This window comes from Rhinatrema bivittatum, chromosome 5 (genome assembly GCF_901001135.1).
Source record: "Rhinatrema bivittatum chromosome 5, aRhiBiv1.1, whole genome shotgun sequence".
Taxonomy (NCBI): Eukaryota; Metazoa; Chordata; class Amphibia; order Gymnophiona; family Rhinatrematidae; genus Rhinatrema; species Rhinatrema bivittatum.
The window spans coordinates 149,289,756-149,306,243 of NC_042619.1; the positions used below are offsets into that span (position 1 = coordinate 149,289,756).

General features: G+C 43.5%; 1 protein-coding gene across 3 annotated transcripts in view; it reads left to right on the forward strand.

The window, feature by feature from the left end:
• The window catches only part of TDRD3 (tudor domain containing 3), a 632,378-nt gene that overhangs the window by 594,929 nt on the left and 20,961 nt on the right, over positions 1-16,488 (forward strand). The window contains exon 14 of one of the 3 annotated variants that reach the window (XM_029602996.1): positions 2,075-2,099. The exons of the other annotated variants lie outside the window; for them this stretch is intronic. The gene's annotated coding sequence lies outside the window, so the exon portion shown is untranslated. Of the gene's footprint in view, positions 1-2,074; positions 2,100-16,488 lie in introns of those variants that run through there. 3 annotated transcript variants of the gene reach the window in all.

Sequence of the window (16,488 nt, forward strand, 5' to 3'; positions counted from 1 at the left end):
TTGTCCACAAAAATCAGACCAGTGCTCACAAGTGCTTGAAGATCAACCAATACCTGACATCAGCCGGTTTCATACCCAAAACTGCATCAGGGATATTGTAAAGTTCACTTACCTCAACATGGTGTTCTAATTCAGATGATGGTGCCTCATGTTTTCACTCAGAGTCCTGAATATATTTAAAATATGTTGATGGGGGGGGGGGGGGGGGGGCACTGGTGAGCATCAAGGAAGATGGCTGTTAATCCTTCAGCTCCTCAGATCTCCCTGCTATTTCCTAACTATTGTTGCCCTTCTTCAGCTTTTATTCATTTGTGACTTCAGTGCAACCCCATACAATATCTACCACTAAATGTGGGAAGACTGAAGCAGCTATCGCTGTAGCCTCAGCAACGAAAAGAACCAAACACAATCCATCCTCTCTGGAGAAGAGCCTGGCTGGGCAAACAACATTGACTCAGAACCCAATTCTCAGACAGCTGCAGCAATTAAAGAAAATGCTGCAACAGAGACTACCCGTGCTATTAAATTGTAACTCTCGGATTTAACGGCCAATGTTGCATCCTTAACACCACATTTGGACACCGAGGAATGCAGACTGGATTCCTGTGAGGCAGTGGTAGCTGACCTCCAGATCATCTCTCATAAACTTACCTCCTTACAATGCAATTTTGAAGATTTGTCCATCCGCAGCAGACACAATAACATCCGGATCTTTGGTGTGCCAGAAGGCTGGGAAAGATCTGACATACTGCTATTTCTCCAGCAGCTCATTCCAGCCAGTTTGGGCTTGCAATTTAAGCTCCCACTAGAGATTGAACACACCCATTGGATTCCCTCCAGACCGATGCCTCAAGCCCCATACACCAACCCATCATATTAAAGGTATTGAGATAACAGCAAGTCCTGATAGTTTTGGCGGCTGCCAAGACCAAGTCGACAATCTCCTTCGATAACATGTGTCTCCTCTATGTTCTGTATTTAGCTAAGACCACTGCCATCTGCAGGAAAGCCTTTTTAGGCCTACAACCACGACTACAGGAAGCTGGTGTCCAATATGGTTTAATCTACCGTGCTAGAATAAGGGTAACCCACAATAACTCTACCCGCTCATAAGATGACCCATCAGGGTTGATTGCCTACCGCGATGGTTTGCAGCTGACCTGCTTGATGGTTACTTGAACGCTGCCTGGTAACACCATTTTTTCTTCTTCCTTATGCTGTGCGCTCTGTTTCCGTGTCACAACTTTTCTTAACGTAAAGAAGCAACACTGAAGGTTTTTTTTCTACTCAGGTGATTGTGCCCCGCCATGATCTCTTGCATTATATTTTTTTTTATTTCTCTGTTTTTCTCTCTAGCTTCTGATGGTTGTTCAACTGTTCCTGGAAGATAATGTCAATAATTGCCACCAAACTCTGTTTATTCGCTGTTTTAGCACCATTCCAGTTGGCAGTTTCTGCGTGGCGTTCCGATTTTTATTCTACAGTATTAGAAAATATCATACATGGCTCTCCTGAAGAACTCATGTAGCAAGTTGATTTATATACATATGTGGTTATTTCTTTTTTCAATCTCTCCATTTGTAGTGATTTTTCATTTTAAGCTCAGAGCAACAACTTTAAAGTTTTATATTGTATTGTAATTACACAAGACATTCAATAAAGATATAATTATAAAAAATAAAATTAAAAAGTTTTTATATTTCTATAGGAGGACTGGGCGGGCTGTTTCCTTGCCCCACCACCTCCATCTAACCATTATTCTCCTTCTCTTGGGGAAACTAACAGCACTTACCTTTATATGCGCTTTTTCTTTTCTTCTTCCTTTTCTTTTTATTGCTTATGCTATACCCCCCTCTGTCCACGGAGCTTCCTCATGATTCTTTTCTCATAGATTTCCTGATCATATTGTGCTATGCTTTCTTTCTGTTTCTGCTGCTATATGTGTAGTGGTAACTTTGGCTCTCGGAATTTATTATGGCTAATGTTTTAAAACTTGTTACCTTGAATGTTAATAGTCTGAGCCACTGCATCAAATGCAAGAAATTCCTGACTTATTTTAAATCATTATGCCCAGATAAGAACACAAGAACATAAGAAGTTGCCATGCTGGGTCAGAACCAAGGGTCCATCAAACCCATCATCCTGTTTCCAACAGAGGCCAAACCAGGCCTCATGAACCAGGCAAGTATCCAAACACTAAGAAGATCCCATGCTTGTGATGCCAGCAATAGCAGAGGCCATTTCCTAAGTCAACTTGATTAATAGTAGTTAATGGACTTCTCCTCCAAGAAGTTATCCAAACACATTTTTAAACCCAGCTACACTAACTGCATTAACCACATTCTCTGGCAACAAATTCCAGAGCTTAATTTTGCATTGAATGAAAAAGAATTGTCTCCGATTAGTCTTAAATATGCTACTTGCTAACTTCATGGAGTTCCCCTAGACCTTCTGTTATCCGAAAGTGTAAATAACTGATTCACATCTATTCGTTCAAGACCTCTCATGAGGACTTGGATGGTCTTATGAAGCCTTTTTGGAGATTTTCCTGAATATATTCGGACATGGCTTTATTTTCTGCCAGGACAGGGGGTACACCCTACCCTTGGGTGGCTCCGTATTAGGCTTCAGATTAATAGCGCAGTCATAAGGTCTGTGAGGTGGAAGTACATCTGCAGCTTCTTTTGAAAAAACATCTTGGAAAGATGCATATTGAGGCGGCAACCCCGGCATCACTGGGGTAGTAGGCATACAGGGTAACGGAGCTACCTCCATCAGGCATTTATCATGGCAGTCTGGACCCCATGTTGACAGTTCAAGTGTAGCCCAATTGAATTGAAGCATATGCTGCTGCTGCAGCCAAGCTAATCCCAGTTCTATAGGGTGCATGGCCTTCTCTTAAATAAAGAAGGATATGGTTTCAGAATGGAGGGCACCGGTCCGTAGACACACTGGTTCGGTGTGTAGTGTTACTTCACCCAGTAAGAGCTCTCCATGGATGGATGAAAGAAGTAGTGGAGACTTCATAGTGGAAGTGGGGATCCGTAGGTGCTCCACTAATCGTTGGAGAATGAAATTGCCTCCTTCCCCAGAGTCCACTAGGGCAAGAGTCTGGTACTCTAAAGGTCCGCAAATCAAGGATACAGGAAGAGAGAACAGAGGAGAAGGAATGGTGAGACCCAAGAAGAGTCCTTCCGCAGTACTTAGGGCTGCCAGTTTCCCAGACATATAGGGCAAGTTTGGACAGCATGACCGGCTAGTCCACAGTACATACACAGCCCCAATTTCTTCCGGGTTCTTCTCTGTTTTGAAGTCAGATGGCTGCAGCCTAACTGCATAGGTTCATCTTGGCTGGCTGCTGGGACCGGGGGAACAGGCCTGGGAGTGGACTTGACTCAAACTTCACTCAGAAAGGGTCTCTTGGGAGTCTTGGTCTCTTGAACCTTGTCGCAAAGTCGGCGATCAATGATTGTTGCCAATTTCACTAGTTCAGCCGAGGTCTCAGGCATCTCACGAGCAGCAAGTTTGTCTTTCAGACGGGAGTTCAGTCCTTCAAAGAAGAGGGTTTTCAGGCATCTCAGGTCCCAGAATAATTCAGACGCTAGTGTCTTGAATTCGATAGCGAAGTCAGCTAGTGGTTTGTTCCCTTGCTTCAGGTGAACCAAAGAAGATCCTGCAATGGTATACCAGGCAGGATCATCGAAAACTGACTTAAACAGTTCGAGAAATCCTTCAAGGTCATGAAGAATCAGATCCTCGTGCTCCCACAGCGAAGAGGCCCAAGACAATGCTCGTCCATCTATACACGACAGGATATAGGTAGTCTTGGCATAGGCTGTGGGAAAGTAGCCAGGTTGTAATGTAAAGTGCATGCAGCACTGGTTAATGAAGTCTCTGCATCTCCAGACTTCTCCCGAAAAGCGGGTAGGAGCTGCTAAAGGCACAGTAGTCTTGACCGTCACCTCAGACGATTTAGCTTCTTTACTGAGGTGGAAGGTGAGTTCATCTGTGTGTGCAGTAGATTAAATGCAGCAGTCAGTCCCTCTAGCGCAGTCTGCTGTTCAGAGATGTGCTGGGCCAGGCCTGGAATGGCCTGCAACGCAGTGAGCTGAGCCGGATCCATGGAGTTAGCAATCTATTGTGGTTACGTGTGTTTTGGTGGATCCTTGGGTGCTGTGGAGATGACCACGCCCACAGGGAGGAGCCCCGTGAGGAGACACAGCACTGGGCTAGACTCTTCTAGAAGGATCCAACAGAAGAAATAGGATAATGCATAAACGTTGGCAAGTTAAATGTAAGACATTGATAAAGCAGGCTAAGAGAGAATTTGAAAAGAAGTTGGCCGTAGAGGCAAAAACTCACAGTAAAAACTTTTTAAAATATATCCGAAGCAGAAAGCCTGTGAGGGAGTCAGTTGGACCGTTAGATGATTGAGGGGTTAAAGGGGCACTTAGAGAAGATAAGGCCATCGCGGAAAGATTAAATGATTTCTTTGCTTCGGTGTTTACTGAAGAGGATGTTGGGGAGGTACCCATACTGGAGAAGGTCTTCATGGGCAATGATTCAAATGGATTGAATCAAATCACGGTGAACCTAGAAGATGTGGTAGACCTAACTGACAAACTGAAGAGTAGTAAATCACCTGGAACGGATGGTATACACCCTGGAGTTCTGAAGGAACTAAAAAATGAAATTTCAGACCTATTAGTGAAAATTTGTAACCTATCATTAAAATCATCCATTGTACCTGAAAACTGGAGGATAGCTAATGTAACCCCAATATTTAAAAAGGGCTCCAGGGGCGATCCGGGAAACTACAGAGTGGTTAGCCTAACTTCAGTGCCAGGAAAAATAGTGGAAAGTGTTCTAAACATCAAAATCACAGAACATATAGAAAGACATGGTTTAATGGAACAAAATCAGCATGGCTTTACCCAAGGCAAGTCTTGCCTCACAAATTTGCTTTACTTTTTTGAAGGAGTTAATAAACATGTGGATAAAGGTGAACCGGTAGATGTAGTATACTTGGATTTTCAGAAGGCGTTTGACAAAGTTCCTCATGAGAGGCTTCTAGGAAAAGTAAAAAGTCATGGGATAGATGGCGATGTCCTTTCGTGGATTGCAAACTGGCTAAAAGACAGGAAACAGAGAGTAGGATTAAATGGACAATTTTCTCAGTGGAAGGTAGTGGGCAGTGGAGTGCCTCAGGGATCTGTATTGGGACCCTTACTTTTCAATATATTTATAAATGATATGGAAAGAGATACGACGAGTGAGATAATCAAATTTGCAGATGACACAAAATTGTTCAGAGTAGTTAAATCACAAGCAGATTATGATAAATTGCAGGAAGACCTTGTGAGACTGGAAAATTGGGCATCCAAATGGCAGATGAAATTTAATGTGGATAAGTGCAAGGTGATGCATATAGGCAAAAATAACCCATGCTATAATTACACAATGCCTTCGAGTTCACCCTTCCCCCGACGGGCCCCACGCCGACCACGGGGCTCTCTCTTCTCGGCCATCCGACTCCCAGGGCCTAACTTACCCGGCGATCTCCATTCCAGCAGCCAACCAACCACGTCCAGACCCAGCAGTGACATCAGCTTCTAGCGGCGCTGCAGGGCTTCAAATCTGTGCTCCTCTTCCGGCGGCTTTCTCTTCCTCGGCAAGCATCGTGGGAATCGGCAGCTCGGGCCTGCGCGGTCGGCGCTGTAAGCCCATCGGGGTAAGGCCTTCGAGTTCACCCTTCCCCCGATGGGCCCCACGCCGACCACGGGGCTCTCTCTTCTCGGCCATCCGACTCCCAGGGCCAACTTACCCGGCGACCTCCGTTCCAGCAGCCAACCAACCACGTCCAGACCCAGCAGTGACATCAGCTTCCGGCGGCGCTGCAGGGCTTGAAATCTGTGCTCCTCTTCCGGCGGCTTTCTCTTCCTCGGCAAGCATCGTGGGAATCGGCAGCTCGGGCCTGCGCGGTCGGCGCTGTAAGCCCATCGGGGTAAGGCCTTCGAGTTCACCCTTCCCCCGACGGGCCCCACGCCAACCACGGGGCTCTCTCTTCTCGGCCATCCGACTCCCAGGGCCTAACTTACCCGGCGACCTCCGTTCCAGCAGCCAGCCAACCACGTCCAGACCCAGCAGTGACATCAGCTTCCGGCGGCGCTGCAGGGCTTGAAATCTGTACTCCTCTTCCGGCGCCGCACACCAAAGGAGCGTGACAAAGGGGCCTGCCCCTTTGTTCGCCCCTTCGTGCGCCCCCACAGCCCCCATTACCTACCTAATATATTCTCAAACCCTGTTATTCCAATTATATGTCAAGTCTCTACTTGTACAGTTTTGCCTAACCGTGCTTCAACCTCTCTTGTCTGCCCACTATAGCTTCTCCCCCCCTCCCCATCCCCCTCAGGATCCTCCTCTGACCCTCACTACCTCTAAACGGTTCACACCCCTACCCATTCAAAAATGCCACCACTCTTATGCTATTGTCCTTTCCCCTCTCAGAAAAAATACCCCATAAAACTCGTCCACCCTCAACCCTACACCCACTCACAATTGCAAAGGAGACTTACCCCCATCCTGATCTCTCCCCTCACCCAATTCCTTGGCCTCTCCCTCCTTTCTATACTCCTATTCAACGCACAATCCCTCCAAAAGAAAACCCATCTTCTCCATGACCTCCTAACTGACTCCAAACCTGAAATCTGCGCTATAACGGAAACATGGTTTAAGTCCCACGATACCCCTCTCATTAACCAGCTTCCTATAGATACCTACAATTTCTTCTCCTTACCCCGCAAAAAGAAGAGAGGTGGTAGCCTACTCCTCGCTGCCAAGAAAGAACTTAATCTCTCACCACAATCATGCAATCTCCCTAAACAATATGAAGTTGGCTTTTTTATGTCCAAAGTCCTCCAAATTTGCCTCATCTACACCCCCCCTGGCCTACTTGAAAACGACTCTTCACCTCTCATTGAATTCTTTGCTGACTCCCTCTCTCCAGACCTTCCTACAATCCTTCTTGGTGATTTTAACTTACACGTAGATACCACCCCGCAATCTCCTGCCTGTGAAGCATTCATCTCCTCACTAGAAGCTATGGGGTTTACTCAAATCATACACTCCCCCACCCACAAGGCCGGACACACACTAGACCTTATTTTTACCAACTCTGCTGTCTCTACCATTAATTCACCCACATGCCTCCCCGTACCCTGGTCCGACCACTCCATCATCCAAACCTTCCTTGCAATTCAGCAGTCCTCCCCATCCGCTCAAGCCCAGGCACATTCCTTTACATACCGCAAATCATGTACACTAGACACCCTCTCAACAACATGCTCAGACATTCCTAACCAACTCGACCTTACCTCAGCTGACAACGCCTTCTCCTCTTGGATTGACACCACCCTTAACATAGCTAACACACACGGCCCTATCACCGTGAAAACTATCAAACCTGCCCATCCTAATAGGAAACCATGGTACACGCCTGAACTTAGGAAACTCAAAACCCTCCTCAGAACTTCTGAAAGGCTTTGGCGCAAACATCCCTCCCCAGCATCCAAAACAACCTACTACCAACTCATGCATGAATACAGGAAAGCCACCCTCTCGACCAAACGAGAACACTACGCCAAAAAGATTCACAGTTTCCAATACAATCCAAAGGCGCTTTTCACTATGATCTCCTGCCTTACCAACCCCACCCACACGCAACCTCAAACCCCCACCTCAATAAACCGATGCAATGAACTTGCGCACTTTTTCCAAAACAAAGTCTCTTCTCTCACCACACGCTTCTCCTCCAACCCTAACAATGTGACACTTCCCATTTTCAACTTTTCTGCTAAACTATCCTCTTTTGATGCATCCTCCTCCCTAGAAATAGAAAACTTCCTACGAAAAATGAGACCCTCCTCCCATCCCTCTGACACTATTCCAACTAAACTTCTCCTATCTATCCCCAAAGTCATCGCCAAACCACTCTCCTCTATCTGCAACCTTTCATTAGAACAAGGCACTGTCCCCAACTGTCTAAAACAAGCAGTTGTTAAACCTACTCTTAAAAAACCCAGTCTTGATCCCTCCATACTAGCTAACTACAGACCCATTTCCAATCTCCCTTTCCTTTCCAAAATATTAGAAAAATTAGTCAACTCTCACCTATCTGACTACCTTGAACAACACAACATTCTTCCTCCCTCCCAATACGGCTTCCGAAAATATTTGAGCACCGAAAAGCTACTCCTCTCCCTAACTGACACCATCATCAATGGTTGCGATACAGGGTGCTCATTTCTCCTTGCCATGCTAGACATCTCCGCTACCTTTGATACCGTGAATCACACTATACTAATCAACATCCTCAGCAACATTGGAATCTCCGGTACCGCTCTAACCTGGATCAAATCGTACCTACAAAATCGTCACTACACAGTTTCCTCTGATAACAAGGAATCTGATCCAATCAGCCTCAACCAAGGTGTCCCCCAGGGCTCATCCCTCTCCTCCACCCTTTTCAACATTTACATGCTGCCCCTCACAACCCTCCTCACTAATCTTGGCTTCAAACATTTCATTTACGCAGACGATGTTCAAATTCTTTTCCCTTTTACTGACTCACTCCAAACTGCTCTTCAAAACTGGGAATCATGCCTTACTGCTATCAACCAACTTCTTACAGACATACACCTTGCCCTTAACCCCCAAAAAACTGAACTCCTCATCATCTCTACCAAACGTCCTCTACCCCCCATACCCCCCGCTTACACCAGCACTACTTTCCCCGCCCATACCTGTAATCTGGGTGTCCTCATAGACAATCAGCTCTCTTTCAAACCCTTCATTAAATCTATCATAAGTGACTGCTACTTCAAACTCCAAACCATCAAAAAACTCAGACCTCTACTCTACTTTACTGACTTTCGTACAGTACTGCAATCTATCATCTTCTCCAAGATTGACTACTGTAATGCTCTCTTCCTTGGCCTCCCTGCATCATATACCAAACCTTTACAACTCCTACAGAATGCCTCAGCACGCATCCTCACCAACTCCAAAAAACGTGACCACGTCACACCCACCCTGATCGAACTCCACTGGCTGCCTATACAATCCCGTATCCTTTTCAAGACACTCTCACTCATCCACAAAAGCATCAATAATGAAAACTCTGACTGGCTCAACCCTCCCTTACTTCTACGCACATCCACTCGACCATCTCGTTCCGTACACCAAGGAACACTCCGTACCCCCCTCTATCAAATCAACAAAACTCACCTCCACAATGAACAGAGCCTTTTCTCTAGCCGGTCCCACCCTATGGAACTCCATGCCACCAGACCTACGCACTGAATCCTCTACCCCTAAATTAAAAAAAAAAACTAAAAACTTGGTTGTTCCTACAAGCCTACCCATCCAACATGAACCTCTCTCCGAATGTTATCTGATCCATCCTCAGTCCGTCCCCCCCCCCGCTCACCTCCCACCCTTTCTTCCTATCGTGCTTACTCATCTCTACTTTCCCCCGCCTTTCCCTCCGCTCCTAATGTAATTCCTCCTATTGTTTGTCAAATAGTATTATATAATGCCATTCTCAATCTTTATTAAACTTTGTGTAAATATCCTTTTGCCTCCCATTCACCTAAGCAGCACCCCTTCCAGAGGTGCTTGCTCCTTGTAAATTATAGCCATCTTCCTACTCCTTTGTAAATTATAGCCATATTTATTTAGTTGTTTTTGTTTCCTTATTATCTCAGTTACTGTTACAATGTAAAGGCTTCGCCTAAAGTTATTAAGTTACTTGTAAACCGATGCGATGTGCAAACGGATGTCGGTATATAAAAGGTTTTAAATAAATAAATAAATAATGTTGTGTTCCATATTAGGTGCTACAACCCAAGAAATAGATCTAGGCATCATAGTGGATAACACATTGAAATCGTTGGTTCAGTGTGCTGCGGCAGTCAAAAAAGCAAACAGAATGTTGGGAATTATTAGAAAGGGAATGGTGAATAAAACAGAAAATGTCATAATGCCTCTGTATTGCTCCATGGTGAGACCGCACCTTGAATACTGTGTACAATTCTTGTCACCGCATCTCAAAAAAGATATAATTGCAATGGAGAAGGTAGAGAGAAGGGCTACCAAAATGATAAGGGGAATGGAACAGCTCCCCTATGAGGAAAGACTAAAGAGGTTAGGACTTTTCAGCTTGGAGAAGAGACGGCTGAAGGGGGGGGATATGATAGAGGTGTTTAAAATCATGAGAGGTCTAGAACGAGTAGATGTGAATCTGTTATTTACTCTTTCAGATAATAGAAAGACTAGGGGCACTCCATGAAGTTAGCATGTGGCACATTTAAAACTAATCGGAGAAAGTTCTTTTTTACTCAGCACACAATTAAACTCTGGAATTTGTTGCCAGAGGATGTTGTTAGTGCAGTTAGTATAGCTGTGTTTTAAAAAGGATTGGATAAGTTCTTGGAGGAGAAGTCCATTACCTGCTATTAATTAAGTTGACTTAGAAAATAGTCACTGCAATTACTAGCAACGGTAACATGGAATAGCCTTAGTTTTGGGGTACTTGCCAGGTTCTTAAGGCCTGGATTGGCCACTGTTGGAAACAGGATGCTGGACTTGATGGACCCTTGGTCTGACCCAATATGGCATGTTCTTATGTTCGTACTACACAAAACACAAGATAGTTCTTTATTAGACAGCTTGAAGAGAGCCACCAGAGGTGGCATTAGTGAGGCAGTCTGTAGTTGCAATCTCAGGGATCTCGGCAGAGGGAGCCCTTCTCTCCTTGATGACGTCAGGAGGTTCTGCAGCAGGTCTCCCAGCGAGGAGATACTGTGGATGAGATAGACTGAGAGTTAGAGTACTCACTAGGTGATTGCTGTTGATATGCAATTCCACCAGGTATGTGGTAGAAGGTACAGGCACCGAGGCAGGGAGAGCAGGCCCTCGAGGAGCGAGTACCTGCTCCCTGTAAGGCACCTAAAATAAAGCAGAGGACCCCTGAGGAGCGGGTACCCAGGTTAGCAGTTACCCTGAAGGGCAGAGCGAGAGCTTCCTGCGGCAGCATGGAAGCAGCAGAGTAGCGTAGACAGGAACGGATTTGAGTCCTTGCTAACTCAACGAGCTAGCAAATTAGTGAAGGTAATATACCTGGATGGCGTGACAGAATGAGGGAACGCCCTCGAGGTTCGCGCCAAGGGTGGTACAAAGACGTGGGTTGTGCGCGCGCGCACGTACCCTAGTAGGTACCTGGGAGGAGCAATGGCGGGAGGCTGATCCATAGCCGCTCTGGGGACGCCAGAGAGGTCGGCTTGTAGACGCGGCGGTAGCCATCTTTCCCAGGTAAGTGGGAGGAGCCGTGAATAAGGTGAGGCAAACGGGGCAAAGCCGTCTAGGACCAATGGACGCAACAATACTACTCTGGGTGCAGCCTCACCATGGGGTGGTACAGTGGCATTATGACATTCTTTGTTTTATTCTTCATTCCTTTTCTAATAATTCCTAGTATTGTTTGCTTTTTTTTTACTTTTGCCGCACACTGAAATGAGGATTTCAAAGTATTGTCCACTATGACGCCCAGATCTTTTTCCTGGGCAGTAACTCCTAATATCTTCTTGGTTTTCTATTACAACAGGTGTCCTTCAAGGCTCAGCCCTTTCTGCTGCATTGTTCAATATTTACTTAGCTCCCTTTTAATATCTTCTTGCTAGTTTATCTTATCATCTATGTTGATGACTTTGGTTTTTTTTTTTCAATTTCTGCATCATTGACATCAACATCCCAATTCATCTCACTATGCCTTTCTTCTATTGCTTGACTCACTCAAAACAGACATTCTTTGAACCTTAATAAAACTGAAATCATAGCATTAGGTCACTCTGCTCACTATCTGATCCCAGCTTCCATTCAATTTGACTTTCAGCTTATTTCTATTTTCAACTCTGTTAATTATCCATCTGGACTCAACACTATCCATGTTAACTCATATAAAAACTGTTATACAGTCCACATTTTATAAATTATGTATTCTTTGTCATTTAAAATCCTTGTTAAACCCCCAAACTTTAAAGCAGTATTACAGTCTATATTCTTAACTTCACTTGACTAATGTAATGTATTATATGAGAGGTCTAGAAATGGTAAATGGGAATCGGTTATTTACTCTTTTGGATAATAGAAGAACTAGGGGGCACTCCATGAAGTTAGCATGTGGCACATTTAAAACTAATCGGAGAAAATTCTTTTTCACTCAACACACAAACTCTGGAATTTGTTGCCAGGGGATGTGGTTAGTGTATCCAGGTTTAAAAAAGGTTTGGATAAGTTCTTGGAGGAGAAGTCCATTACCTGCTATTAATCAAGTTGACTGAGAAAACAGCCACTGCTGTTACTAGCATCAGTAGCATGAGATATACTTAGTTTTTGGATACTTGCCAGGATTGGCCACTGTTGGAAACAGGATGCTAGACTTGATGGGCCCTTGGTTTGACCCAGTATGGCAATTTCCTATGTTCTTATATTCTTATATATGTCTTTCATATAATAACATCATCAAACCTCTTTAGTTAATTCAAAACACTGCTTCAAGGGGGGGACCTTACCTGCTCCAGTGCCGGGACTCAGAAGTTTCTGTTCTTCAGCGAGGACATTTGTTGGGACACCCTGCCTGCATAGGACCCTGAGGACCATAAGAGCGAGGTGTACTGTGGCATACCACTGCTGGCGCACCGAAGCCGCACGCCAAAGAGGCACGCCCCAACTGCTGAATTTGTCTTCCTTTTTTTAGATTAATATGGAAAGAAAAAGGAAGGGAAAAATCTCAACAACAGCTTCTATGCTGATTTCAGTTTATGGCCCAAAGGATTCACATGTAATCAGAGTTAATTCGCCACTGCGTGAATCGAGTATGGAATTAGCAGGGATTTCATTATCCCCAGAAACGCGTTCTCCACCTCCCAAACCACAGTCTCCTACAGGTATGCCTTTGATTGACTTAAATATTTCTGTCAATGGCTCTCATAATCTTGGGAACATAAGAAAATGCCATACTGGGTCAGACCAAGGGTCCATCAAGCCCAGCATCCTGTTTCCAACAGTGGCCAATCCAGGCCATAAGAACCTGGCAAGTACCCAAAAACTAAGTCTATTCCATGTTACCATTGCTAATGGCAGTGGCTATTCTCTAAATGAACTTAATAGCAGGTAATGGACTTCTCCTCCAAGTACTTATCCAATCCTTTTTTAAACCCAGCTATACTAACTGCACTAACCACATCCTCTGGCAACAAATTCCAGAGTTTAATTGTGCGTTGAGTAAAAAAGAACTTTCTCCGATTAGTTTTAAATGTTCTATGTTTAAATGTTCTATGTAAGACAACTTTGTCACTGTTTTTTTATGGTTGCAATGTAAACCGGAGTGATAATTAACTCTGTTATTTGAACTTCGGTATAGAAAAGTTATAAATAAATAAATAAATAAATAAATGTGCTCCATGCTAACTTCATGGAGTGCCCCCTAGTCTTTCTATTATCCGAAAGAGTAAATAACCGATTCACATCTACCCGTTCTAGACCTCTCATAATTTTAAACATCTCTATCATATCCCCCCTCAGCCATCTCTTCTCCAATAGGAGTTGGCTCCTACGTCTACTAACTGTAATTTACTATTTTGGGAGCAAGAAAATCTGGATAACTTACTGCCCTCATCAATAGTTATCCACCCTGTTTCTGAGCCTGTTTTATTTAACTCAGTAAAGGAGGAATCTTCATTGAAAATACATGAGGAACCAGCAGAAGTATCAAGGATATTTGGAGAGCGATCTCTAGGATTGATAGTGCTTTAACTAACTCTGTAAAACAGTTATCTCAGTATACAGAAAATGTATCCCTTAAGCTTTCAGAATTGGAAAGTAGATCATCTAAGGCGCTATAATCTGAAGTTAAACTGTAGTCTGGAGTTATATCCAGCCTTCAATTAACTTCAGTTTCAGCTATTAAGGATAAATTAATTATCCATCAGAAATATGAAGCTTTAGAGAATCATATGCGTTCAAATTACTTACAGATATGAAGTTTCCTATAGCTCGCTTCCTTGAAGTGGTGAAGACTAAAACTGTGAAGGATTTCAAAGGGGCATTGGATAAACACTGTGGATCCCTAAAAAGCAAGAGGGTGGGAATAAATAAAAAAGCTTAACTGGCACGGAGCAGCAGTTACTACCCTTAAGAGAAACATGGGGGTAACCTGCACGGAGCGGCAGTTACTACCTTGGGAAGCTTGCTGGGCAGACTAGATGGACCATTTTGGTCTTTTTCTGCCGTCATTACGTTATTACTGTGTTAAAAAATATGCAGTTGAGACTCTTCAATTTACAAATGAGAAGATGTTTTTGGTATCTAATTCTTATTATTTGCCTGGATAAAAAAAGGGTGGAAAATAGAGGAGGGGTCTTTTGCAGCTTTAACACCAATTGTCAGTCCAAATATTTTTTCATTTCTGGAATCTGATGAAATAAAAACTAGAGCAACTTTTGTTGTTACTTTTGTATTAGAATCAGATAAAGATTTGTTTTTCTGCCAATACTTTGTTTAAGGAATTAAATTTTTGTGGTCAGAAGATCCAGATATTTCCAGATATCTCAAGGGAAACTCAAGAAGAAAGCAGTTTCTCTTGTTGAAATCTAGGGTATTAGATTTAGGGGCAACCTTTTATCTGAAATTTCCTTGCAAATGTGTTATATCTTTTCAGGGTAACAAGTTCATTTTTTGGATTCTGTAGATCTTGAGAAGTTTCTTATTGATAAGAGCAATCCTGGTTGAAGATTTATGGTTGGGATGGCCCAGCACAGCAACTTTCTAAATTCTTTTTTTCTTTTTCCTTTATTCCCCCCAATAATGTGGGCTTTAGCATGAGCATTGCCTATGTTGTTTTCTTCCTGGTAATTTACCTATTAATAAAGATGTTTTTCTTGTCTTATCATTGTAAATTGTGATGATTTGAAACATAATAAAGTGTAAATAAAAAAATAAAAAAACGCTGCTGCTGCATGATTACTCAACAATATTCTGAAATATGAACACATCACCCCAGTTTTGCAAACATTAGACTGGTTACCAATTGAACACCAGATTCAATACAAATTTACTTCACTGGCTCATAATTTATTATGTAAATGAATAGAAGTTCACTAAGAAAACCCTCTTAAGAGGATAAAATGTAGAAATATATAAGAAAGAGGGACAAAATACAATATCAGTTTTTTATTAGTGTTGTTGCATACTATTTTAACAAGATATAATGCGGCCATATTATAACATATGCATGTATATACATGCATAAATTGATGAATCCACAAGTACCAGGAAATAAATGATATCAACAATTAATAAACCATTCCTGAAATGAATAGGGGGTGGGAAGCTCACAGAGACCTCATATATTAAATGCCCAATAGCTAGGCTCATAAAAGCTTATGGTAGCGCAAGCTTTTCTTTGTTTATAATCATAGGTCTCAATGAGCTGTATTATGAGGGCGCTATATGATGTATAGCTGTCCCGATGCACTTGGAGTCTCAAATTGTACTGAAAAGTTGTACTTAACTTGCAACTTTAATGTCCAGCATCAAGATCAGAGTGCTGATGATAAGGATGGTAAAGTGGTGAAGTCCGACTTTGTTCCGACACGACGTGTTTCGGAGGAAACCTCCTTCCTCAGGGGGTCGGGTACCGCTGTTACCTGCTTCTATCACTGTCCGGAGATGCTTGACATTACTGTGGATAAAACAAGTACAAGGGAACAAGTGCATACTAGGTCCCACCACAAGAGAGAGATGGCAGTGTAAATTGAAGGAACACTTACTGTGTACAACGTGCTGACTTAAATTGCTGCGCCCAAAGGCGTCTCTGTGTGACTCTGCAAATGAAGCAATGCATAATAAAGGACACCAAACTTTAGTTTTAAAATAGGTACCTTATTCCCATGTATACTACCTTGTCACGATGCTGGAGCGTAGTCAATCGCTGGGCCGTGAATAAACTATCGGCAGCGAGAGACTCGAAAACACTGACCTTTAAGAGTGCAAAAAAAGGGCGCCAAACCTGTGGGTGTGTCCAAATATGGGCACTTACGTCACAGTCGGGGCCATTTTAGGACAAGGGCTGTCCATAAAAGGGAAATGACGTCGTCAGCGGCCATTTTGAAAAACTCCGGCTGGGGATTATCCATAAAACAGTCCTTCTACGAGCGCCATTTTGGAATTTAAACTATCCATAAAAGGGAAATGACGTAGTGGGAGGCCATTTTGAAAATGTTCGAACAAGAGTGTGCCCCAAACTATCCTTATATGGGTAATGCCGTCACTGTCCACTATCTTTGAGAGGAGGGAGATCGGTAAAAAGGGGGGGAAAAGAAAAGAAACGATATGGGCAATCACTGAGGAGAATCTAAATGAGAGTGTACC